Source organism: Mesoplodon bidens (genome assembly GCF_964165515.1).
Source record: "Mesoplodon bidens genome assembly, contig: HAP1_SCAFFOLD_1079, whole genome shotgun sequence".
Taxonomy (NCBI): Eukaryota; Metazoa; Chordata; class Mammalia; order Artiodactyla; family Ziphiidae; genus Mesoplodon; species Mesoplodon bidens.
Window position 1 is genome coordinate 12,913 of NW_027672112.1, and position 24,202 is coordinate 37,114.

General features: G+C 39.2%; 1 pseudogene across 1 annotated transcript in view; it reads right to left on the reverse strand.

The window, feature by feature from the left end:
• LOC308610564 (putative helicase senataxin) overlaps window positions 1-19,212 on the reverse strand; it is a 31,562-nt pseudogene extending 12,350 nt beyond the window's left edge. The window contains exons 1-8 of the transcript in view: window positions 19,032-19,212; window positions 17,561-17,771; window positions 15,481-15,590; window positions 11,748-11,967; window positions 10,855-10,974; window positions 8,023-8,194; window positions 7,801-7,888; window positions 4,142-7,303 (exon numbers count right to left, since the gene is read on the reverse strand). The product of the transcript in view is annotated as a putative helicase senataxin (transcript). The remainder of the gene's footprint in view (window positions 1-4,141; window positions 7,304-7,800; window positions 7,889-8,022; window positions 8,195-10,854; window positions 10,975-11,747; window positions 11,968-15,480; window positions 15,591-17,560; window positions 17,772-19,031) is intronic.
• Between the last annotated feature and the right edge of the window lie 4,990 nt (window positions 19,213-24,202).

The window sequence follows — 24,202 nt, forward strand, 5'->3', positions numbered from 1 at the left end:
CTGCCTGCCAATGCAGGGGCCACGGGTTCTATCCCTGGTCTGGGAAGATCCCACGTGCCGTGGAGCAACTAAGCCCATGCACTACAACTACTGAGCCTGCGCTCTGGAGTCTTTGAGCCACAACTACTGAAGCCCTCGCCACAACTAGGGAAAAGCCCACGTGCAGCAACGAAGACCCAACACAGCCAAAAATAAATAAAATAATTTTAAAAATAAAATAATTTTTAAACAGGGAATTAAGCAAATATTTAGATACTGAATGCCTGGACCTTTCCCTCTGCCCCCACCCTCACCCCACAGTCAGCTCCCCATCAAGCCTATGCTTTCCAGGCAATCGATCTGAAGATTCTTCTTGGGGAAATCTGACCTCACTAAGAGGGGAAAAGAAAAGACTAAAAACAGTGACATGAGAGTGGGGATGAGGCTTCCCAATAAAATGCCAAATGGTCAACAAGCCTATCCCTTTCACTCAGAGCTTCTAATCTGTTTTAAAATCTTACATGTAACAAAATATAGATTATAACTATACCCAAGCATGTAATCTTAATATAAAGAATGAAACTAATTTGGATTTCACCATGTGATGGTGTCCTTCAGATCACATTTGACTTCCACAGTGCAAATAATAAAGGACCATTTTAGTACAAGTATCTCTTTTCCTAAGCATCTCTTTTGACCTGTCATTATTTAAATGCATCCTCTTTTCTTATAGCATTAAAAAGTTGAGATATAGTTCACAATATAAAATTCACCACTTTAAAGTGTGCACACTACAGTGTGTTTTTAGTACATTCACTATTTTGTGTAACCATCACCATTATCTAATTCCAGAACATTCCCACCATCCCAAAACAAGCCTTACACCTATTAGCAGTCAGTCCTAATTCCCACACCCCTCCCTCACCCATCCCCTGGCGACTACTAATCCACTTTCTGTCTCTACGGATGTGCCTATTCTGGAAAATTCGTATAAATGGAATTACACAATGTGTGGCCTTCTGTACCTGGCTTCTTTCACTTAGCATAATATTTTCCAGGCTCATCAAAGGACAGGTAAAAGTACATAGAACGGGTCATTCCTTTTAATAGTAGACTAATATTCCATTGTAGGCATATACCATGTTTTGTTTACCCATTCATCTCCTGATGGACATCTCGGCTGTTTACAACTTTTGGCTATTATGAACAATGCTCCAATCTGCTTGTTAGTATCCTGTTCTTAAATGTGAGTAAACCAACAAAAATCATTAGACATGTGAAGAAAGGAGTTAACATGAAAGGTCTGTAGACACTAAAATGAATAGGAAAAAAGCAACTGGGAAAACAGGGACAATGAAAGGAGAAGAAAACTTTCAACTAACTTTAAACTTATCATTAATTAACTTCAGGTAGTAAAAAATACTGTGCACATGAAGAAAGCACACAATCCTATAAAAAGGAATAATGAGAGGACAAGAGTACTGTGAAACTAAAAATATGCTCAAAAATTTTTTCAATAGACTTGGACGCTGAGAAAGTCTCCAAGGAAGGAGAATGACGATGACAACAACAAAGACAGAGATGGCAAAATAGAAAGAAATTTTAAGACATGCAAAGTTTCAAAATTTATCTCCTACACATTCTTTTCTCAGGAAGCTTGAAGGATGTGCCTTACTAAAATGAGAGGGTGACAAAAACAGACAACCCTGGGTACAGGAGACAAAGATCCAACACAGGAAAGAAGGAAATGCAAGCCCTAGGATGAGGATGGTGAGCATTTCAGGTTAACCATCCTAAACCAAGAAGATGAAATTTATCAACTATCTGATGTGCCTGATCATACTGAGAGGCCTAAACATCCAAGAGACAGCCTGAAGCTAAATTAGTAATACGTACATAGAAAATTAAGTAAACAATAAATCCAGAGAAAGCAAAGAGTCGGAAACGAAAAGTAGTTACAACTACCACATGACTTAGTCGCGGACACTTTTGTTTTTAATTCAAAGACCTTATTCTCTTTTGTTTAAATTAATTTATTTTTGCTGTGTTGGGTCTTCGTTTCTGTGCGAGGGCTTTCTCTAGTTGCGGCAAGCGGGGGCTACTCTTCATCGCAGTGCGTGGGCCTCTCACTATCGCAGCCTCTCTAGTTGGGGAGCACAGGCTCCAGACACGCAGGCTCAGTACTTGTGGCTCACGGGCATAGCTGCTCCACGGCACGTGGGATCCTCCCAGACCAGGGCTCGAACCTGTGACCCCTGCATTAGCAGGCAGATTCTCAACCACTGCGCCACCAGGGAAGCCCAGTGGACACCTTTTATATCGTCAAAATAATAACAAATACTGACCTAAAAATTACAAGACTACTCCATAGTGAGGATGGGAAAACAGGAGAGGTGTGTGTGAACACAGGGCTGGGAAGAGAGGGTACTTCCTGTAGTGGGTAATTACAGAAAATGTCTAGTACTGAAAACTTAACAAGTCAAAATAGTGGCATGTTATTTAGAAATATGGAAGTAAATAACAAAAGGATCCCTCAAGGATCAAAAATAATTACTTGGGGAGGTGAGAGTGGCTGATTTTTTTTTTTTTAATAATGGGCCTTCCACAAGTATTTGACTATCTTAAACTTTGTGTATATACAAACGGAACTTGTGCTCATTCTGCTTTGAAAAGGTTCTAGCTACAGAAATGTCCTGAAGGAAGAAATCTTAAAGATAAACATATAAATACTTCTGAACTAAGGGAAAAATAAAATCACAAATGTGTCCTAAATTTAAGGGCTATGAATGGCCTCTAAGCAATTTAGTGTTTTCTGGAAAGGATAAACGTTCAAGAAAAAAGTAAGCTCCAAGATGAAGAAAATCTCTGTATATTCCCCAGCTTATTTAACTGTATACACTGTTCACTGAACTAACGATTTTGTAAGGTAAGAAAATCATTCTTGTAATACTATTTCACATTGTTCTTAAGGAGAGAGACTGAAGAGCCTTTATCAGTTAGTTGTTTCTAATGGTTCTGAAACACTAGTAAAATAATTCTTACGACAATGGCTGAAATTTAGGGCATAAATTGACACCAACTTGCCTCTTTGTGCAGTACATCTCCTTTGCCTTTAACAATTCTAAGCTGGATCTTTGCAGTCTCTCTGCCTGCGATATACTTCCTATGGCCAACTCCTTCTGCTCACTCTGGTCTCGGTGTGAATACCATCGCTCACAGAGGCCGTCTCACCTTTCAGTCTCAAGTGCCTGCTCCCTTTTGTTCTAGATCATTCTAGAGCACTCTAGAGCCTTTTGTCCCGATCTGAAATGATCATTCCCAGAAGGCAGAGGCCTTGTCTGTCGTGTTCACCACTTTACCCCCGCCAGGTCTGTGATAGTACTGGGCAAGTATCAGGCACCCGAGGATCTGCTGACTGAATACGTGGGTATTTACCTCAGTGCTCTTGGTTTTGAAGAGTCTTGTTGCACACTCACCTTTTGGGTTTTTGTTTTTTAACCAATTTGAAAAAAAGGAAAAATCGACCTGCTGTGAGAACACCAAAAACATCCTTCAAAGTGCAGGTGGATGTTTACACTAAAGAATTACTGTTTTTCTGAGGTTCAAATTTAACTGGGAATCCTATATTTTTCTTGGCAATCCCAGTCAGGCAGTAAGAAAGAGAGAAGAACCAGAATGGGATGTGTTGGGGTAGGGGGGCAACTAAAGGCTGCTATGAGGCCTAAGAAGTTGGGAAGACAGATGAGAAATTTGGGATTTACTGCTTTGTGCTGACCAGTGTAACTTGCCCTTTGCTACCTCCTCAAGAAAACTTCAGTAAAGGTTTACACTACTTTTCAAAAAAATAAACGCAGATGAGAGACTATGTCCTCTGAGAAGTCTTCCCTTATTTTACACCGAAAAACGTTTCCTCCTCCTGTGCCACCTCTGGACTTGGTAAACTAGCACTCTGAATTGTGTCTGTAAGCTCCAGAAGGGCAGAGTTTAAGGGTTTCCTCTGTATCACCGGCATCTAGAACACTGTGGGGCACAACGTCTGTTCAACATGAAATCTACAAGCTACATCTAAATCAAAATGCGATCAGTTATTTTAGCCGTACTCAGCATGGTAAAGAAACGTAATTTCAAAGTCTGAAGGTATACGATTAGAACATATACTTACAGTTTCAAAAGTATTCAGGATCATCAAAGGGAAAAACACATTAAAATATTCTCTACCATCTTGAAATCTCACAGGCACAGGTCTTGTGATGGACTGACAAAGAGTTGAAGGGGGTCCGCACTGATCAAAGTCCACAAACATTGCGTATTTCCATTTTAAGACCTCTTTAACGAAGGTGTCAGAGATGGACTGTGCTGACAAGAAAATGTTTACCGGAGAGGAAGGTGAAAAAGATCTGTTTTCACAAAATGGAACTTTGTAGCCTTGCCTGTTGGAATTATTTGGAGTATGACACTGGAGAACGTTGCACAAACCCTTCATTTCAGCCACTGGCTTCTGAGACACCACAGAGACTGGCTGTGGTACTTTCAAAGCAGATTGTACCCCACTTGACTTATTTTGCAGAGTTGGTAAGAGCGCTGACGTATTTACCAAAGACTTGTAAAGACCAGCAATTCGTGAAGTACTACTGGAGGTAAATATCTTAGCAGTGGGAGGTCTCGAAGGTTTAGATGAAGAGAGAGGCAAGCCAGGTCTACGAAATGTATCTTCATCTGCTGCTTTAGCTTCAGAGTGTTTGGAACAGTATTCACCCTGGTTTTCCAGTGTTTCCACACAATCTTTGTATTTACATTTTGTGCTACTCCAAGATTCCAACTGAGGCCGACTCACAGAATCTTCTTCTACTTGGACTCTATCTTTTCCATGAACTACTTCAATGAGTTCATCATTCTCTTTCTCCATTTGTGAACATAAATCCATATCTTCTGGATCACATTGTGTTAAAAATATATTATCCTCCTCTATGTCACTGTTGCATTCAGGTTCTCCCTCCTTCAAAGCTGCCTCTGCTGCTTTTTTAATGACCTCTTCAGGTACATAAGCTGGACCATAACCCCAATCATCTGTGATATCCCCTACATGAGTCAAGCACGAATTCTCTTCATTCTCTTGAACTGAATTCTTGTTGTCTGGTCTCTGATCTTGCCGAACTGAAAACACTTCACATGGACTTTCAAACTCAAAAAAATGAGAATCCGATTCCTCAAACCGCAAAAGGGACCTTGTATTTTCTTCCTTTATTACATTCTGTTCCACATTTGTGTTAGCTATTGAAGTATGATGCTCTGGACATCCTTTCTCAATGCATGTCTTACCCTGTTTAATGTGTTTCTTAAAACCCACAATTCTTTCATCATCATCATCTTCATCAGATTCTGAAATAATAATGACGTGTCCAGAGCAGGTTTCCCTGACACTATTTTGGTTGGCTGTCAAACATCTTCTATCATCTTTAACTTTTCTTTGTAGCTGGGATAAACTTCTTTGGGTTGAACCTGATGGGAACTTAATAACACTGGCTTGAGCTATTAAAGATAATATGTGGAGGTCTCTGTCTATCTGAGAATCTGTTAAAGGGTCAGACTTAGGACTGATGCTAAGGACCTGTTCTCTTAAATCAGAAGAAAACTCAACAGTACTCTTGCTAATTCCCGTATCTCTTGATTCAAGTCCAGTCACAGGATCTTTAAAGGGAGGTGTTTTCTCCACAAAAATATTGGTCATTTCTGTGAATGAGACCAAATCTTTATTACCAACATGACATTCTAGTATTTGACAACTGATATCAGGGGTGGAGAAAATGCCCAACTCTTCTTCCTGTACTTGTTTCTTTTTCAGCAGTAAACTGTTTTCAGGTTTTTGTTGTCCATTTTTATCATCCAGAACACCACTAGGGCCTAAAGAGAGATTGTGTATGAAGCCATCTCCTTTCTGAGCTCCTGTATCTTTCTGTGAACAGAAACTTTCAATGCTAGATACAGTCAGGTTTTCCTCTAAAGTGGTACTTTTCCTGTCTTGCTTTTTCATTACATGCAATAACTTAGCACAGATTTCATCTTTATGTGCCTTAGTGTTTGCTTTTGAGGTTTTGCCAAGAGCATCATCCTTTAAAGAGAAATCCTCATCTGATGTGGACACTTTTTCCAGAGAGTCATTGCTAGAATCAGTCAACAAACCTGTTGATGTGATTATTCCTCTGTCAAATACCTTTTCTGGACCATTTCTTGAAGTACAATTCTGTGGGGTATATGAGGAATTCTCTTTTACAGACTTATGCTTCCCTGTACTTATTTTAACTTGGCCTCGAGCTCTTTCATTCACAAGCCTTTTACTACTCGGCTTCAAGCACAACTCAGCTGAGAGATGGTCTTTGAGTTTCAAATCTTTTAGATAAGTTTGCTCATTATCCTCTTCTATGGCATTATGTGCCTTGCTGAAAATACTCTCTTTCACTTGACATGCATCAGCTTTCATCGGTTCTTTAGAGAATGTTGGGCTGGAGTTTTCCAGACAGTGCCTTTGTTTTTTAGACTTCTTCCCTGTTTGTTCACTTTCTTCTTTATTCTAAGATGCAGGAGGTGTTTTACATGGAGGAGTCAGATCCACAGAAGTGCTACACTGAGGCACTTTGAATTTTATGTTTCTAATACTTTGCTTTAAACAAGTTTGTAACTCATGGGTTTCCTGACTAGTCAACTGCCAACCTAAAGATATATTTCCTCGTAGGTATAAGTTGAGCTTATCCCAGAATCGCTTACAAAGAGTCTGCTGCCCAAGCTGATAGCCTTCTTTAAGGAGACTTCTGATCAGCTGCACACAAGCAAGTTGTACAGAGTTAGATGGCACTGAATGCAGTGACAGAGATATCATTGTTGTGCCTTTGGAGCAGTTTCCAGATGACTTCTCAGAACTCCGAGCAAACGCGGTAGTGGGAAGCTTGGCACATTTTACGATGGCTTCCACCCACTGCTGGGAACTAACCCACAGCAAATGCAAACACTTTTTATTTCTATGCACTTCAATCACTGACACCAAAATCAGAAGGAAAAACTCAGTGACTGTGTCACACACGGCGTCCGTCTGGTTGAGGACGTCTTTGACTTCAGAATGCAGATGATGAATAACCTCCACTATATAGGCCACACCCAGATCCTTAAGATCCATGAGGGACTGCACAAAGGGGATGAACCACAGAAACGTGCTGTTATGAACACGCATGTCTTGACCGATATCTGACTGAAGCACATTAGCTAATGTTTCCATTTCTTCATACATGTTAGGACAATAATCTGGGCAAATGGCTGATCTCCACCCTGAATCCTAAAATGAAAGAGATACTGACATTCAGATAAACAAGCACCATTCATGACAGGTTTAACACAAAAGTTGCCAACAAGAAAATACACTGCTCAACTTTCCTGTGTTGATGTACATATATGGACCCCCAAGAAATTGAAAACAGTCCAATTTTGAGGTGAAGCTTTCATGAAAAGGTTAAATTTACAAAACCTCCATGTACTCTGGACCTCTTTCCTTCAGTTGGTTTTGATTTCTAGTCATGTGATTTATCTCCCTCATGCCATAAATGTTCTACCCTTCCAAAATGTACTTAAAAATTAATCTCTCAAACTGTGCATGCTCTCATTACAGACCATTTTTCCTCATGAGCTACTGTTCAATCAGAAACTGTTTTATGCAACAGTTGATTCAGAATAGCTACATATCATAAAATCAGCAATGCAACTAACCACGTAAAACACTGACTATACAATATAAAGGCAATACAATATCATCTGAATTCTCAAAATGTTTTATACCTTTTTGGTCTTTTCAGGGTTATAATTGTATACCATCTGGCTGCAAGTCACCATATCATCTAAATATGACTCCGGTTCTGACTTGGTCCTTAAATATTAAGAACAAATAGAAATTACTGAAATGAAGGGTAAAAAGAAGAGAAAAATCCTACTGTTAAAGTCAATTATAGTAGACTTCCTCATACAGATTGTCGGAAATCCTGACACAGGAACTGAACGAACCTCACAGAGCTGTTCCGTATGTTCTGGATCTCTTTCCTGTAGCTCACATTGTTGATAATGGATTGAAATGCCTCAATAGGATCAATCAGTTGACCCCAGACCTTAGATCCAAGACGATCCAGAATCACCATGAAACAGTGTAACGCTGGCCAGAAAGGATCCACACTATCATCTGAAACACAATGGAGTAATTTGCCAAATTACAACACAATTAGAGAAAGGGACTAAAATATATTGAGAATTAAGCATTCTTTACCTGGGTAGCAACAAAACTGAAAGCAAAGCAGGAAGTAATTTAAAGTAAAGTGTTGTCAACTACAGGTTTTAGAAACCTGGCAAACTTTTAAATAATGTCTGCATTTTTTTTTAAAGCAATACACCTCTGTTAAGAAATCTTGTAGTGTGGAACAAACTGAGATAGTCCAGATAAACTCAACTTTCTCACCCTATTTGCCAACCTGAAAGAATCGTTCCTCCTCTGCTTCTTCCAGACCTTTATACTCCCATCCTTCAAAAAATAACAGAGGTAAAGTAGAAAAAAAAAGGGAGAGAAAGAAAAACTTGGTATTTTCAGATCTAAACAAAGTCCATGATATGAGAAATCCTGAATTGTGTGTGTCATTCGGTTGGAATAAAGGACTGAACCCCTCATCCACTGGATAAGCAGAGATACATACTCTTTATCCATCCATTCTCAACATGGCTTTGTTGTTATCTCCATTCCATCCAACTGGCAGGAATTCCCATTACTCACACACTCTTATGCCCGGTCCTTCCCCTCTTCTCTACATGCAGGGGCAAAACACTGCCCTGCTCAAAGACCTTCACTTGCTCCTTAATGTCTTCTAAGGAAATTAGAAGCCCTCAGTCAAGCATCTGTAAGATCTTACTCTATTCTTTCTTTCCAGATTTATTTTTGACACTCACATAAAGATACACCACCTACAGAAAAAAACAGATAGCTGGCTTTTTCCAAGTGAGAACCAGAATGGCTTCACTGTTAGCACCACCTGTCATCTTCCGCAGTATTCTTAGGAGGCAAGTGCTCTAACTCACCCAATTACTGTCAGCCTTAGAACTTTCTGCTTTATTTCCCTCAGGGCTCTTAGAGTCTACTTTTTTTTATCATAGTCGTTCGTGTAGAACTGCTCATATACTTTTTTATCCTCTACTGAAGCTGTCTTATGTCTAGGAAGCTCTCAAATAAGGAAGAAAGTCATTAGTTAGGTGAAGACAATTATGGAATGTTTCTTAAAGAGGGGACTTCCCTGGTGGTGAAGTGGTAAAGAATCCGCCTGCCACAACATAGGCAGAACACTCTATGACATAAAAGACCCTTTTTGACCCACCGCCTAGAGACATGGAAATAAAAACAAACAAATGGGACCTAATGAAACTTCAAAGCTTTTGCACAGCAATGGAAAATATAAACAAGATGAAAAGACAACCCTCAGAATGGGAGAAAATATTTGCAAATGAAGCAACAGACAAATGATTAATCTCCAAAATTTACAAGCAGCTCATGCAGCTCAATATCAAAAAAATAAACAACCCCATCCAAAAATGGGCAGAAGCCCTAAACAGACATTTCTCCAAAGAAGATATACAGTTTGCCAACAAACACATGAAAGGATGCTCAACACCACTAATCATTAGAGCAGTGCAAATCAAAACTACAATGAGGTGTCACCTCACACCAGTCAGAATGGCCATCATCAAAAAATCTACAAACAACAAATGCTGGCGACGGTGTGGAGAAAAGGGAGCCCTCTTGCACTATTGGTAGGAATGTAAATTGATACAGCCACTATGGAGAGCAGTATGGAGGTTCCTTAAGAAACTAAAAATAGAACTACCATACGACCCAGAAATTCCACTCCTGGGCATATACCCTGAGAAAACCATAATCCAAAAACAGTCATGTACCACAATGTTCACTGCAGCTTTATTTACAAGAGCCAGGACATGGAAGCAACCCAAGTGTCCATCGACAGATGAACAGATAAAGATGTGGCTATACATACAATGGAATATTACTCAGCCATAAAAAAGAAACGAAATCGAGTTATTTGTAGTGAGGTAGGTGGACCTAGAGTCTGTGGTACAGAGTGAAGTAAGTCAGAAAGAGAAAAACAAATACTGTACGCTAACACTTACATATGGAATCTAAAAAAAAAAGGTTCTGAAGAACCTAGGGGCAGGACAGGAATAAAGATGCAGACATAGAGAATGGACGTGAGGACACGGGGAGAGGGAAGGGTAAGCTGGGACGAAGTGAGAGAGTGACATGGACTACCACATGTAAAATAGCTAGTGGGAAGAAGCCACAGAGCACAGGGAGATCCGCTTGGTGCTCTGTGACCACCTAGATGGGTGGGATGGGGGTGTGGAAGGGAGACGCAAGAGGGAGGGGACATGGGGATATATGTATATGTGTAGCTGATTCACTTTGTTATACAGCAGAAACTAGCACACCATTGTAAAGGAATTATACTCCAATAAAGATGTTAAAGAAGGAATCTGTAGACCCCACTCGCTGCAACTAGAGAAAGCCCATGCACAGCACCAAAGACACAACACAGCCAAAAATTAATTAATTAATTTTTTCAAAAGTAAGTTAACTTCCTTGGGCTTCAGTTTCTTCTTTTATGAAAGTAACGTGCTGAGTTAAACTCTGAAGGTCCTTTCCAATTAAAAATTCTGACTCTGTGACCAAAACCATAAAACGGTCATTCTTTCTTTCCTCCACATCATACACCCAAGTTCTTACCGTGACACTAGTATTTTCAAAGTGCACCATCATCACAATAGTCAGCAAATAAAGTTTATTACCATCTGATTGCCTCTCCATGGCGTGAAGTATTGATTGCATAAAATCATTCTGTTTGTTTGAGCCCAACAACAGTGAATCCATGGTTTGCTCCTCAAGAATGGTCAGCAACATGCAGATACCTGTAAGATCACGTATAATTTTCTTGAATTGATTAAATAAAACTGTTCTAATGTCTTCTCCAGTTTAGTTGGCAAAAAGAATAACAAGGCAGTAAGATGAAACCAAACAGTATCCAGTGCCTCAGACATTGAAGTCTGAGATATTCATATACAACTCCTCCTCCTAAGAACAGAACTTTAGATTGAATAAAAAGGGAAAATGGCACGAACCTGGTTAGAAAACCATTTCCAAAATGACTACCACACAATTTGCATCTCATAATATCAAAGACCCCTTAAATTTTAAGATCACTATATTTCAAGTACCAGTCACTGCCAAATATACACATGACTGTAAGACTCTGAATCAATGAAGTAGGACAGAACTACTTTAAGTCAATATACAACTTGATGAAAACCAAAGTTAGTATCGCTTTCTCCCAGGAAATATTTTACAGATGGGAAAAGAGGTATTAAACCTCTGTTTCAAGAGATCAAAACCCTATTAAGTTCAGCTGCTGTGCTAATACGGTAACATCTAATACTGCCTTAAATAAAAGATCTATTTGCCATACTTGAAAATGTACCTCTTACACAGATGATTTCTAGGATAAGAAATGTTTAAAGACAAGATGTTGTAATAGTCAATTTAATGACAGAACAAGAATTGTGAACTATGAAATCCTTTATTTAGCAATTTTGATCAGATTACCAGAAGAGATCCCTTCCCTTGCAGGATAATCGTAAGAAATATTGGAAAATACTAATTATATGTGTGTAGGAAAAATACTCACCTAACCAATAGTTTTTGTAGTTGGCAGTATCATACATGTGTGAAGGCAGAAGAATCAGTTTACCCTTCTCAAGGACAGAAGAAGTATCAATGTCTGGACTTTCGAAAAGCCCCAACTCAATAACTTTAAAAAGGCAAGTCAAAACCTCCTGTAAGTCATAATAATCATCTCTGTTCACTTTCCCCAAGTTTCTTGCTGTCAGGATAGCCCAACGTGAAACCTAAAAGTGTAACACATTCATTACTTCATTTAACACACAATTGTCTACAGAAAGAATACAGTTAAAATAAGATTCTCTACAGATTACAGAGGACACAAGATACATCAAATACTTTAAAAAAATCATTGCACCGTATATCTTAAACTTATACAGTGCTGTATGTCAATTATACCTCAATAAAACTGGAAGAAAAAAACTATCATATAGAATAAAGTACTTTAGGAAAAATACATGATTTTCAGACATTTAAAGGAAATAAACCAAAAGGTCCATGATGACAGAAAAAAAAAAAAGACGGAAGATACTAATTACAATTGAACTTTGAACAACACACAAGGGTTAGGGGCACCTACCCTCTGCGTAGTTGAATACACTAATATAATTCGAATATAACATAGTTGGCAGCCCTCCATATCCTGGTTCTGCATCATGGATTCAACTAACCTCGAACTGTGTAGTACTATACTACATGCTATTAAAAAGAATCTGTGTATAAGAGGACCCATGCAGTTCAAACCCCTGTTGCTCAAGGGTCAACTGGAATGCGACATGTGAACCTTACTTGATCCTGATTTGATCTAACCCTGATAAAGCATTTTTGAGAGAGTAACTTCCACTCAAATACTGACTAGAAATATATTATTATTATTATAAGTGTGTCGATGTAATTGTTCTTTTAAAAGAGCACTTACCTTTTTGATACACGAACTAAAGTATTTTATGGATGAAATGCTCTGATGTCTAAGATTTGTGGTAACTAAACAGGAGTAGAATATTGACCACATATTGATAACAGATGAAGCACAGTGATGGATATGTGGGGGTTCACTACACCAATCTATTTTTGTATGTTTGTAATGTTCCATAATAGAAAGTTAAAAAAGGAAAAATGAAAAGAGAAACCTCAGAAGAAATCAAAGGTCACCTCTACATGGCGATATAGCATAGGGAAGTGATTTTAAATTTATTCTGCACTACAAACTGAATTTAGTGATCACAACCAACCTTAAAAACTAAATAAAATTTAAAAAAAAATTCAGTGGGCGTCCTTCATAGTAACAGTAAGTACTGTTTTGTGAAATGTTTAGGTCACGTATGTCTATATGTGTGTGAACTCGATGAAGAATATTTTTACTTAGGTTATGGGCAGAAAAGTTTGCAAAACATAGAACTAGTGGACAAAAGAATGGGCTCTATGCCAACATAATTAAGTAATGGATTTTAAGCTATCGAAAAAAAATACAAAGGAATCAATGAGTCTATAACTTATGATAAACAGATGAATAAATGAAGAGCAGGGAAAATGGCTCTTGATTATAGTATAATCAATGTCAAGTGCTGACTGGTAAACGTGTAAAGTGCTGGGGTTGAAACTATTTTGCAATCTTAGAAAAACTGGCTCAGGGAAGAACCATCAGGTAATGCTAAATTTAGGAGAACATTTTGGTGAGGAGTAAGGTATTTATGTGATCTTAGAGTACTTAAGAAATAGACATTGTACAGTGAAGAAACTGGACAACACCTCAACTAGATGATCAAAATTAACATCACCATGAGAGGCCGGATGATATGGCATGCCGTATATCTGACAGCCTGAGAAGGACATAGCATCCTTCACTTATGTAGTATTCCAGTTGGAACGTATAACCGAAGCCTAACCATGTGCAAGCATCAGACAAACCCAAAATGAAAAGCATTCTATTTTTTGTAAATGGGAGGGAGGCAGAAATGACTATTCTTCAGAAATGTAATTGTCATAAAAGACAAAGATAGGCTGCGGAAATGTTACAGATTAAGAGAGACTAAAGTAACACAACTACATGTAAATCCTGATCCTGGTCTGGATACTGGAGTACAGGGGGAAAATGCTACAAAGTACACTGGATCACACGACACAACTGGAAAACAGACCTTACTGTGTCAATGTTAAAGTCACTGAAGTTTATAATATTGTGAGAATATACTTATTCTTAGGAAATATACACTGAAGTATTTAGGGGCAAAAGGCTATGATACATGCAACCTACTCTCAAATGGTCAGAAAACAAACAGCTTTGTAGTTAACTGAAAGCAAATGATAGAACAAATGGAGTGAAACATTAGTAATTGGTGAATACAGCTAAAGAATATACAGGTGTTTTCTACTTTTTTTTTATTTTTGAGAATTTTCTGAAAATTTTAAAGTATTTTCAAATAAAAACTTTAAAAAAAGCATTAGGGCTCTGGATCAGGCTGCCTATATACAAATCCCAGTCACCATACTAGCCTGTGTAACTGTGGTTAAGTCTCCTGACTCAGTTTCCTCACCTACAAAAACACATATATAATGAAGAATACAGTCATTCCTGGCCCTGCAGACCCAGTCACCCAGTCTGCAAGTGCTTGGCCCAGGTCCTGGTTGCTCAGCTGGACCTGCTTCCTCTACTGCTTTGCAGCTTTAAGAAAGCCAGTCCCGGAGAGCAGCTGGCTGTACTTTCTGTCAGTCTTCTTTCACAGGCAGGAAAGCCCCACCCTTATTTTAAGCACAGGCCTCGACTCTGGTTCTACCCTTGCCTGGAGTAGACTTGTAATTCTTATTATCATGCACAAACTCAGTCCCCTGCTACCTACAGCCACCCAGGCCGACATACAGGTTTCCACCATGTATCACTTTGTATTTCTGTTCCATTACTGGTCCAAAGAAACATTTACCCTTTAAAAAGTGGGACTATACCTTTTAGAATTCCACTTTTTGAATTCTTTTCTATCATTGTTTGGGTTTGGCACAAAGGAGACAGAAATTCACCACCATTCTGACTGGAAACCCCATTACCGTGTTCTTTCTTCGCCACTTAAAAAAAAAGCCTCTTTACTATCCTTCTATTGGCAGAGCAACCCTTCGTGGCTATTGTCTTAACGTTGTAACTCAGTTCTAGAGGCCAATGTGCACAGGTCCTACTGCACACGCTGCCTCGCCACATGATGTTAAGTCCTCAAACTCGAGCAACCAGCTCAAAGTCAGGTTCCAAGCCTCTGGTGTTGCTCTCTGCTTCTGTCTACCTACTGTTCTGATTCTCATGTTCCTCTTCCTGTTTGGCACCTAAGAACTGAATCTCCTTGTTCTCCCCTCTACCCCATCACCTGTTAAAAATCTCATCTATTAGCAAAATAATTATTTCAAGTGTTTTAACTGGTATTTCCATGTGCTTGGAGCGGGGCAGGCAAGCAAGAAAAGCAAGAGAGAACTCTCCTTCTTCGTTAGTTCAGGTCAACACACTGAAAGTTCAGATTATTCCCTCATTTGTCTTTTAAACTGAAGCATCACCTGTCAGAACTGTTTCCCTACTCTTTTAACCCTCTTCTTTGAGCCCCCCAGCACCCCCTCCTGAACTACAGTAATGTTACAACAACAAGAGAATAACTTTGGCAAATATTTTAAACAAAGTACACATCAAAAACCTCTATTATAGTTATCTGTAATATAGGTGCAAAAATAAAATATCCCCTCTTCCACTGCCTAACACTCACACTCACCATTTCATTGGGATGGACCAAAAACAAATAGATCCCTGGATGTTTGTCAAAAACCTGAAAGGAGCAGTTAGCTTGTTCCATCCGGCAAAGTGCTTCAACGCATAATTCATCTAAATAGAAAAAATAAGGCAGTAAACATAAGACATAAATCTTATCAACGTATCAAGATTCCCTAAATTTGGCTCCTTCAGTTGCTCTGTAAGTAAATGAAAAGTTGCTCCTTTTTTTTTTAAAACTGAGGCATAAAAATGCTGTAAATGTAGGAATGATATTTAGCTGCTGAAAGACCGGTAGGTTGATCATAGTGTGTGCCTATGAATTGCTCTGACTTTCCTAGTACAAACATCTTTTTTCACACTGGGCATAATTATCTCCAGAGAGCACCTTCTTAGAAGTATGGCTATAGGTCCAATTCTATTAGCATTTTACATTTTGATCCATGAGGACTTTATCTTGTACCACAGGGATAAAATCAGCTTTGCCCCACAAATGGCTATTTTGTCCTACTCTCAGTTACTGAGTAATCCATTTTCTCCACTGGTTTGAAATGCTATCATCAGCAAAGAGTAAATTCCCCAAATATATTCGGTTTACTTCTGGAGTCTCTACACTGCTCCATGAGTCTATCTGTACCAGCACTATCTTAATCCCTGTTGCTTCATGGAAATTTCTTCATCACTCTTTCAAAAGTATACTGAATAGACTCATACGTTTACCATATCAGATGAATCAACTTTATTTTGTCAAGCCTCAAAGAATATTGTAGTGACAGTGGTTAGCTTTGGGAAGGAGGGACAATGACTGGAAAAGTAAGAGGAGAGCTTCTGGTGTGTTGATGATGATTTGTTTCTGACCTGGTTGCCAGCTACACAAGTATGCTTAGTTTATGAAAAATCAAGCTTATATAGTTTTCTGGATATGGTACTCTTTAATAAATGTTTGAAAAATGACTTGTTCGAATTTAAAAATCTAGTTATTTTAAATTTATTTAGAAAGAACTGATTTATCTAATAAATCTTTAGATATACTTTTCAATTTACTGAAAATACAGAGGATAGAGAAACAAGTCAAATAACATGACAAGGAAGAAATCAGAAAAGTCCAGGAAGCACATTATTCTTTAGGGCAACCATCTGGTCTCAGCAAGTCAAAGTTATGACAAAAAAAATCTATCTATCTATCTATCCATCTATCTATTTATCTAACGATATCTATACCTGTGCACACATACGTAAAAGTAAACTATTCTGGATTAAAAGAGATGTAAGAAATATGGAACCAAATGGAACCAAATGCACAGTCCCTGATTGGACTCTAATTTAAATAAATCATCCAAAAAACACATTTTGCAACTACTGGGAAAATCTGAATGTGGACTAGATACAGTAGTGGGTGCCTTAAAGGTACTGTTATTTCGTTAGATTTGACAGATCAGGAAAATGTCTTCAAGAGATTCATATTAAGAAATGCAAATATAAATGGCCAAAATCTAGGCAGACATAATATGCTATGCCATTGTGATTACTGAAAACTACTACAGACCAGTGGTTCTCAACCTGGCGATTTTGTCCCCCACTGGCCCTGACCCCCAACTCCCAAGGGACGTTTGGCAATATCTGGAGACAATTTTGCTTGTCACAACTAGGGTAATGGGGAGAGCAAGTCACTACCAGCATCTAGTGGAGAGAGGCCAGGGATGCTGCTAAACATCCTACAATAAACAGCATGTCCCTCAGGAACCAAGATTTATCCAGTCCAAAATGTCAACAGTTCCAAGTATGAAAAACCCTGCTACAGACAAATTCCAAGAATGAAAATTAATTGAATGGATAGAAGAATAAATATGTGATAAAGCAAATACAGCAAGATATCAGCAGCTGTACAATCTATGTGGTGTGTATATGGTATTCACTGTGTAATTCACTTTTCTAGGTTTGGAAATGCTCAAAATAAAACGTTTGGAAAAAAATGTATCCTAAGTATATGTTTAAGAAACAGATTTTCAATATAGATAAACCCAAATTCTTACAATTCTTAAAATATAAAAATGATACAACTGTGAAACACCCAAGATACTCACTAACACGCTCATGTAAAAGCAAATAAGGATATTTCAGTATTTCAAGAAGAGCAACTCGAAGCTTATTTTCAAAGTCTTGGCCAGTAAGGTCAAACAGCTGTGCCTCTCCATTGTTGTCTACTATATATAACTCGTCATCGTCTCCAATTTCTCCCTTCATGGCCTTTTCAAAGTGATTTATGAGACGTGAGGTTTCTAATTCCCATAAAACCTACAGGAAAAGAAAAACGGGCAGTGTGCTTTATATCTTATTAGCAACAAAATATACTGGATATGACGATCCTTCTAGAAAGCCTTTTCCTAAGCATAAAAATTCAGAAGTTTAAAGAAGTACCAGGGTTTCCCTGGTGGCACAGCAGTTGAGAGTCTGCTTGCCGATGCAGGGGAAACGGGTTCGTGCCCCAGTCCGGGAAGATGCCACATGCCGCAAAGCTGCAGGGCCCGTGAGCCGTGGCTGCTGAGCCTGCGCGTCCGGAGCCTATGCTCAGCAACGGGAGAGGCCACAACAGTGAGAGGCCTGCGTACCAAAAAAAAAAAAAAAAAAAAAAAAAAAAAAAACGACTCAACCTCTTATATTAGATTTAAAGAAAACAGTCACTGAACATAAAAGTGGCTTTTATGATACATGAACATGAGTACATAGAGCATGAGATGTTTACAACATTGCTCTTGCAGAGTTTTGTTATCAACAGCACTGTCAACTATACTCTATTGAAAAGGAAATGAGAAGTTGGAGCTTCTTTACACAAGCTGGGCCTTCTCTGACTTCCCTCCTACGTTCCAGCCATAGGTAATTACCTTGAAACATCAGCTTTAGCATAAAGGCATTGGTTAGCTTCATCGCTAGGCAACTTTGTAAACGTAAAGTTTTCCTCAAAAGGTTCATAACTTATCATCCCCCTCCTCTCTTCTATATTATTATAGGTAACTCTATGGTCTGTATTCCATTTCTCACCAGATAAATATAATAAACCAATATTCAAAGCCACATATTTAAAATTATATGTTTCACTTTGGTTCCTGTGAATGAAAAAAATGTTTGTCTTTATTGATTTATAGCACTTAACATTAAAAAATGAAAAGAGGGGAAAAAAAGAACTATTAGCCAATAAAAGAATAACCCAAGCCATTCAGATACCTGGCTGTTAAGAAAGTCAAACACAACGACATTAAAACATGAACCCAAAAAAAACCCATACGTCACTTCATTTCATGAAACTCTTTCACATCAAAATGTCTAAAAGTGGAGGATTATAAAATTCTGCTTTAGATTTCAATTCAATTCCATCAATCAATAAGCATTTATTCAGCACCTACTATCTACCAGGCTATGAGTTACATACTACACGTATATTAGCATTCACAGTTTAAATCACGTTTTCAGTTCCCTGAATGCTTCCAACAGAGTTTAAATTTATTCTCTTCCTAGTTATCAAGCTCTGAAAAATACTGCCCAATTAATGTAAAGTACCTTATGTAAGAATGGCAATTCATCCCTTGCTTTGTGGTATTCCGCCACACATTCTAAGCAGTAGCAGAGGTCTTCATCAGCTGTTTGAAATTCACTGGAGTGGGTCTTGGATGCATAGCGTTGCAGGAAGTCAATGGTGGAAATACCACCTGGTGTACACCAACAACATGTGCTCATTCTGTACCTGTATCCAGAAAAGAAGACATGGAAAGACTAAAGAAAAAAAAAACACACAACACTTCAGGCCTATTCTGGTGGAGAATGGGTACATTTCCTACTAATGATCATGTCTTCAACTTACAATGTGCCTCGACCACATCCAGAACATTCTGCTGGCCAGCTTATCAATCACTGGCTAAACTCAATCTGGGCTTACTCGTAAAAACTTTACCTGTGACACATGAAAAATAATGAAAAATAATGAAATGAAAGCAGTTAGTAATAAACATCATAAGGCAACATACAGCTGTGTTATAAAGCCGGCTCAAAACTATACAGTACTGATGGGAAATTATACACAGAGACATAGAATTATCAATGTTTTCAAAGTACAGATTTTGGAGTGTTCTAATCATGTACTGGAGTCAAGTAAAAAGCTCAGGAAACCTTTCACATTCCCTGAGGCCCTGCTCCAGAAATCCCTGAAAACCTTAGAAATCCCCAAATATTAGTCCATACCAATAAGAAAAACTCATATAGAGAAGAATTTTCTCTTGGTTTGGAAGTATATATACACATGAATTTGCACATGTGTGTATGAACTGCTGCCCATAACTCACTGCTCGTCAAGGCAGTATAAACTGTAATGGCTGCAAATATAATAGCTACAAACCTATTCCTACTAAGTTTGAAACGTACAGTTTTCAACTGTCTCCAATTTGGGGTTTTATACTACCATCAGAGCCTCCACCATCCAAACTCAAGTAAAAAGGGTTAAATGAAATTAATTTCAGAGATTGGTTCAAGATGGCGGAGTACAGGATGTGCATCACTCCCTCTTGCGAGAGCACCGGAACCACAACTAACTGCTGAACAATCATCAACCGGAAGACACTAGAACTCACCAAAAAAGATACCCCACATCCAAAGACAAAGGAGAAGCTGCAATGACGAGGGGCGCAATCACAATAAAATCAAATACCATAATTGCTGGGCTGGTGACTCACAAACTGGAGAACACTTATACCACAAAGTCCACCCACTAGAGTGAAGGTTCTGAGCCCAATGTCAGGCTTCACAACCTGGGGGTCCGGCAACGGGAGGAAGAATTCCTGAAGAATCAGACTTTGAAGGCTAGCAGGATTTGATTGCAGGAATTTGACAGGACTGGGGGAAACAGAGACTCCACTCTTGCAGGGCACACACAAAGTAGTGTGAGCACTGGGACCCAGGGGAAGGAGCAGTGACCCCATAGGAGACTGAACCAGACCTGCCTGCTAGTGTTGGAGCGTCTCCTGCAGAGGCAGGAGGGGAGGTGGCTGTGCCTCACCGTGGGGACAAGGACGCTGGTGGAAGAAGTTCTGGGAAGTACTCCTCGGTGGGAGCCCTTCCAGAGTCCGCCATTAGCCCCACCAAAGAGCCAGGTAGGCTCCAGTGCTAGGTCGCCTAAGGCCAAACAACCAGCAGGGAGGGAATGCAACCCCACCCATCAGCAGATAAGCAGATTAAAGTTTGACTGAGCCCTGCCCACCAGAGCAACACCCAGCTCTACCCACCACCTGTCCCTCCCATCAGGAAGCCTGCAGAAGCCCCTTAGGTAGCCTCAGCCACCAGAGGGCAGACAGCAGAAGCAAGGAGAACTACAATTCTGCAGCGTGGGGAAGGAAAACCCTATTCACAGAAAGACAGACAAAATGAAAAGGCAGAGAGTGCTTTGTACCAGATGAAGGAACAAAATAAAACCCCAGAAAAACAACTAAATGAAGTGCAGATAGGCAACCTTCCAGAAAAAGAATTCAGGAAAATGACAGTGAAGATGACCCAGGACCTTGGAAAAAGAATGGAGGCAAAGATCGAGAAGATGCAAGAAAGGTTTAACAAAGCCCTACACGAATTAAAGAAAAAACACCTAGAAGAATTAAAGAACAAACAGAGATGAACAATACAATAACTGAAATGAAAAATACACTAGAAGGAATCAACAGCAGAGTAACTGAGTCAGAAGAACGGATAGGTGATCTGGAAGACAGAACGGTAGAATTCACCTGCTGTGGAACAGAATAAAGAAAAAAAGAATGAAAAGAAATGATGACAGCCTAAGAGACCTCTGGGACAACATTAAATGCAACACCATTCACATTATAGGGGTCCCAGAAGGAGAAGAGAGAGAGAAAGGACCCAAGGAAATATTTGAAGAGATGATGGACGAAAACTTCCCTAACATGGGAAAGGAAATAGCCACCCAAGTCCAGGAAGTGCAGAGAATCCCAGGCAGGATAAACCCAAGGACAAACACGCCAAGACACACAGTACTCAAATTGACAAAAAATTAAAGACAAAGAAACATTACTGAAAACAACAAGGGAAAAACGACACGTAACATACAAGGGAAGTCCCATAAGGTTAACAGCTGATTTCTCAGCAGAAACTCTACAAGCCAGAAGGGAGTGGCACGATATATTTAAAGTGATGAAAGGGAAGAACCTACAACCAAGATTACTCTACCTGGCAAGGAGCTCATTCACATTCAACGGAGAAATCAAAAGCTTTACATACAAGCAAAAGCAAAGAGAATTCAGCACCACCAAACCAGCCCTACAACAAATGCTAAAGAAACTTCTCTAAGTGGGAAACACAAAAGAAAACGACCTACAAAAACAAACCCATACCCATTAAGAAAATGGTAATAGGAACATACATATCAATAATTACCTTGAACATGAATGGATTAAATGCTCCAACCAAAAGACACAGGCTCGCTGAATGCATACAAAAACAAGACCCATATATATGCTGCCTACTAGAGACCCACTTCAGACCTAGGAACAGTTACAGACTGAAAGTGAGGGGATGGAAAAAGATATTCCAGGCAAATGGAAATCAAAAGAAAGCTGGAGTACCAATACTCATATCAGATAAAATAGACTTTAAAATAAAGAATGTTACAAGAGACAAGGAAGGATGCTACACAATGATCAAGGGATCAACCCAAGAAGAAGATATAATAACTATAAATATATATGCACCCAAAATAGGAGCACCTCAATATGTAAGGCAACTGCTAACAGCTATAAAAGCGGAAATCAACAGTAACACAATAATAGTGGGGGACTTTTTTTAATGTTAATTTATTTATTTTTGGCTGTGTTGGGTCTTCGTTGCTGCGTGCTGGCTTTCTCCAGCTGCAGCAAGCAGAGGCCACTCTTTGTTGTGGCGTGTGGGCTTCTCATTGCGGTGGCCTCTCTCGTGGAGTACGGGCTCTAGGTGCGTGGGCCTCAGTAGTTGTGGCATGCGGTCTCAGTAGTTGTGGCTCTCAGGCTCTAGAGCACAGGCTCAGTAGTTGTGGCCTGCAGGCTCTGTAGCGCAGGCTCAGTAGTTGTGGCGCACAGGCCCAGTTGCTCCGCAGCATGTGGGATCTTCCAGGACCAGGGCTCGAACCCGTGTCCCCTGCACTGGCAGGCAGACTCTCAACCACTGAGCCACCAGGGAAGCCCGGAACAGAAACAACGTGCACAAAACACAAAAGGATGGGGGCATGTCAAAGGGACATAATAGACACCAACCTGAAGAGCTCCCAGCGGCCAAAGCTGAAACAATCTGAGTAACAAAATAATGTAATATTGGATTATAACCCACAGTATAAATATACATGAATCCATACTGATACAAATGAATGAATAAACAAATGTGGGGGAAGGAACAAACTTTCCTTATGGAAGAATTGCAAATAATATATACAGATACTCCCCGTTCCAGGAAGTGGAGCTTAATCCCACTCTACCTTGAGCGAGGGCTGGACTTGGTGAAACACTTCCAAATAAGAAAGGATGCAAAGTGAAAATCACACTTGTGGTGGAGACACCTGGCAAACACAACCTCAAACCAAGTGATCAAGGTTAACATCACCAGTGGTTAAGTCATGTTGGTAACCCCTGACACAAAGTGATGAGGCAGGAACTTCAACTCTGCAGTATGCTTCCCCAAACCCACAACCCCAGTCTATTCATGCGAAAAACATCAGACAAACTCAATGTATTAGCCAAACAGCTATTAGCCAGTCTTTGACAAAAATGGAGAAAACCACACCCAAGGGAAATCAAACCAAATGTTCTATCATATGGAAACATTTTATTGGTAATTGGGCCAGGAAATTACCCAACAAAACCGGTCTTGAAAACTTGACCTTCATTATCTAATGAATGTATATCAGCCTGATGGGAAAAAAGTTACAAACCCAACTGTAAACCCAATGAAGTTCATTGCCTAACTGGATGATCCTAATCCATGCATTCTCATCAGGAGTGACATCATCCTCAAGGAGATGAAAACTGGTTAGTGGAACACATCCTACTCTTTTTACATATAAAGCACAGGTATATGGACATTACGTAAAGAAGTATATAATATATATTGGTGGGATTAAAATTCATGGGAAATTCATAGGAAAGAAATGTCTTAAACGTTTCCTTTCAGAGAGGGAGAAGGGACAATAAAAGGTTAAGAAACATGACCCAAGTCATTGAATACTTGGGTACAGAAACTTGACAATGTTACATTTTTGAATGCATTACCACCCAAAAATTCAGAGTGCATAATAAGCTCTGCTAATGGGAAACTGATCACATCTTGACAGTATTTATAGTTTCTGTACAATCAAAAACATGGATTTGTCTTGTGAACTGATTTTTAAAATTTATTAAATATTAACTGTATACTTTCTTCAGGCTTCTGAAAAGAATTCAGGGCAGCTTTCAACATTAAAGTATAAAGAAAAAGACATTTTCGAAGGCAATTTAGAAAGGGAGAGAAATCAAAACTTATGTAGAAGAAATTTAATTTCAGTAAGGCCTAATTTAGGAGCTTCCTGAAAAGTAGAGCAGAAAAATAGTAAGAGTTACACAGTCCTTGTGTGAAAAATTAAAAAAAGTAATATGCTAGTTCGGCTGGAGAGACCTGCCCTTTCCTAACACTAATTCTAATTCAATTACATTTTTTAAGGGTGCTGCAAACTA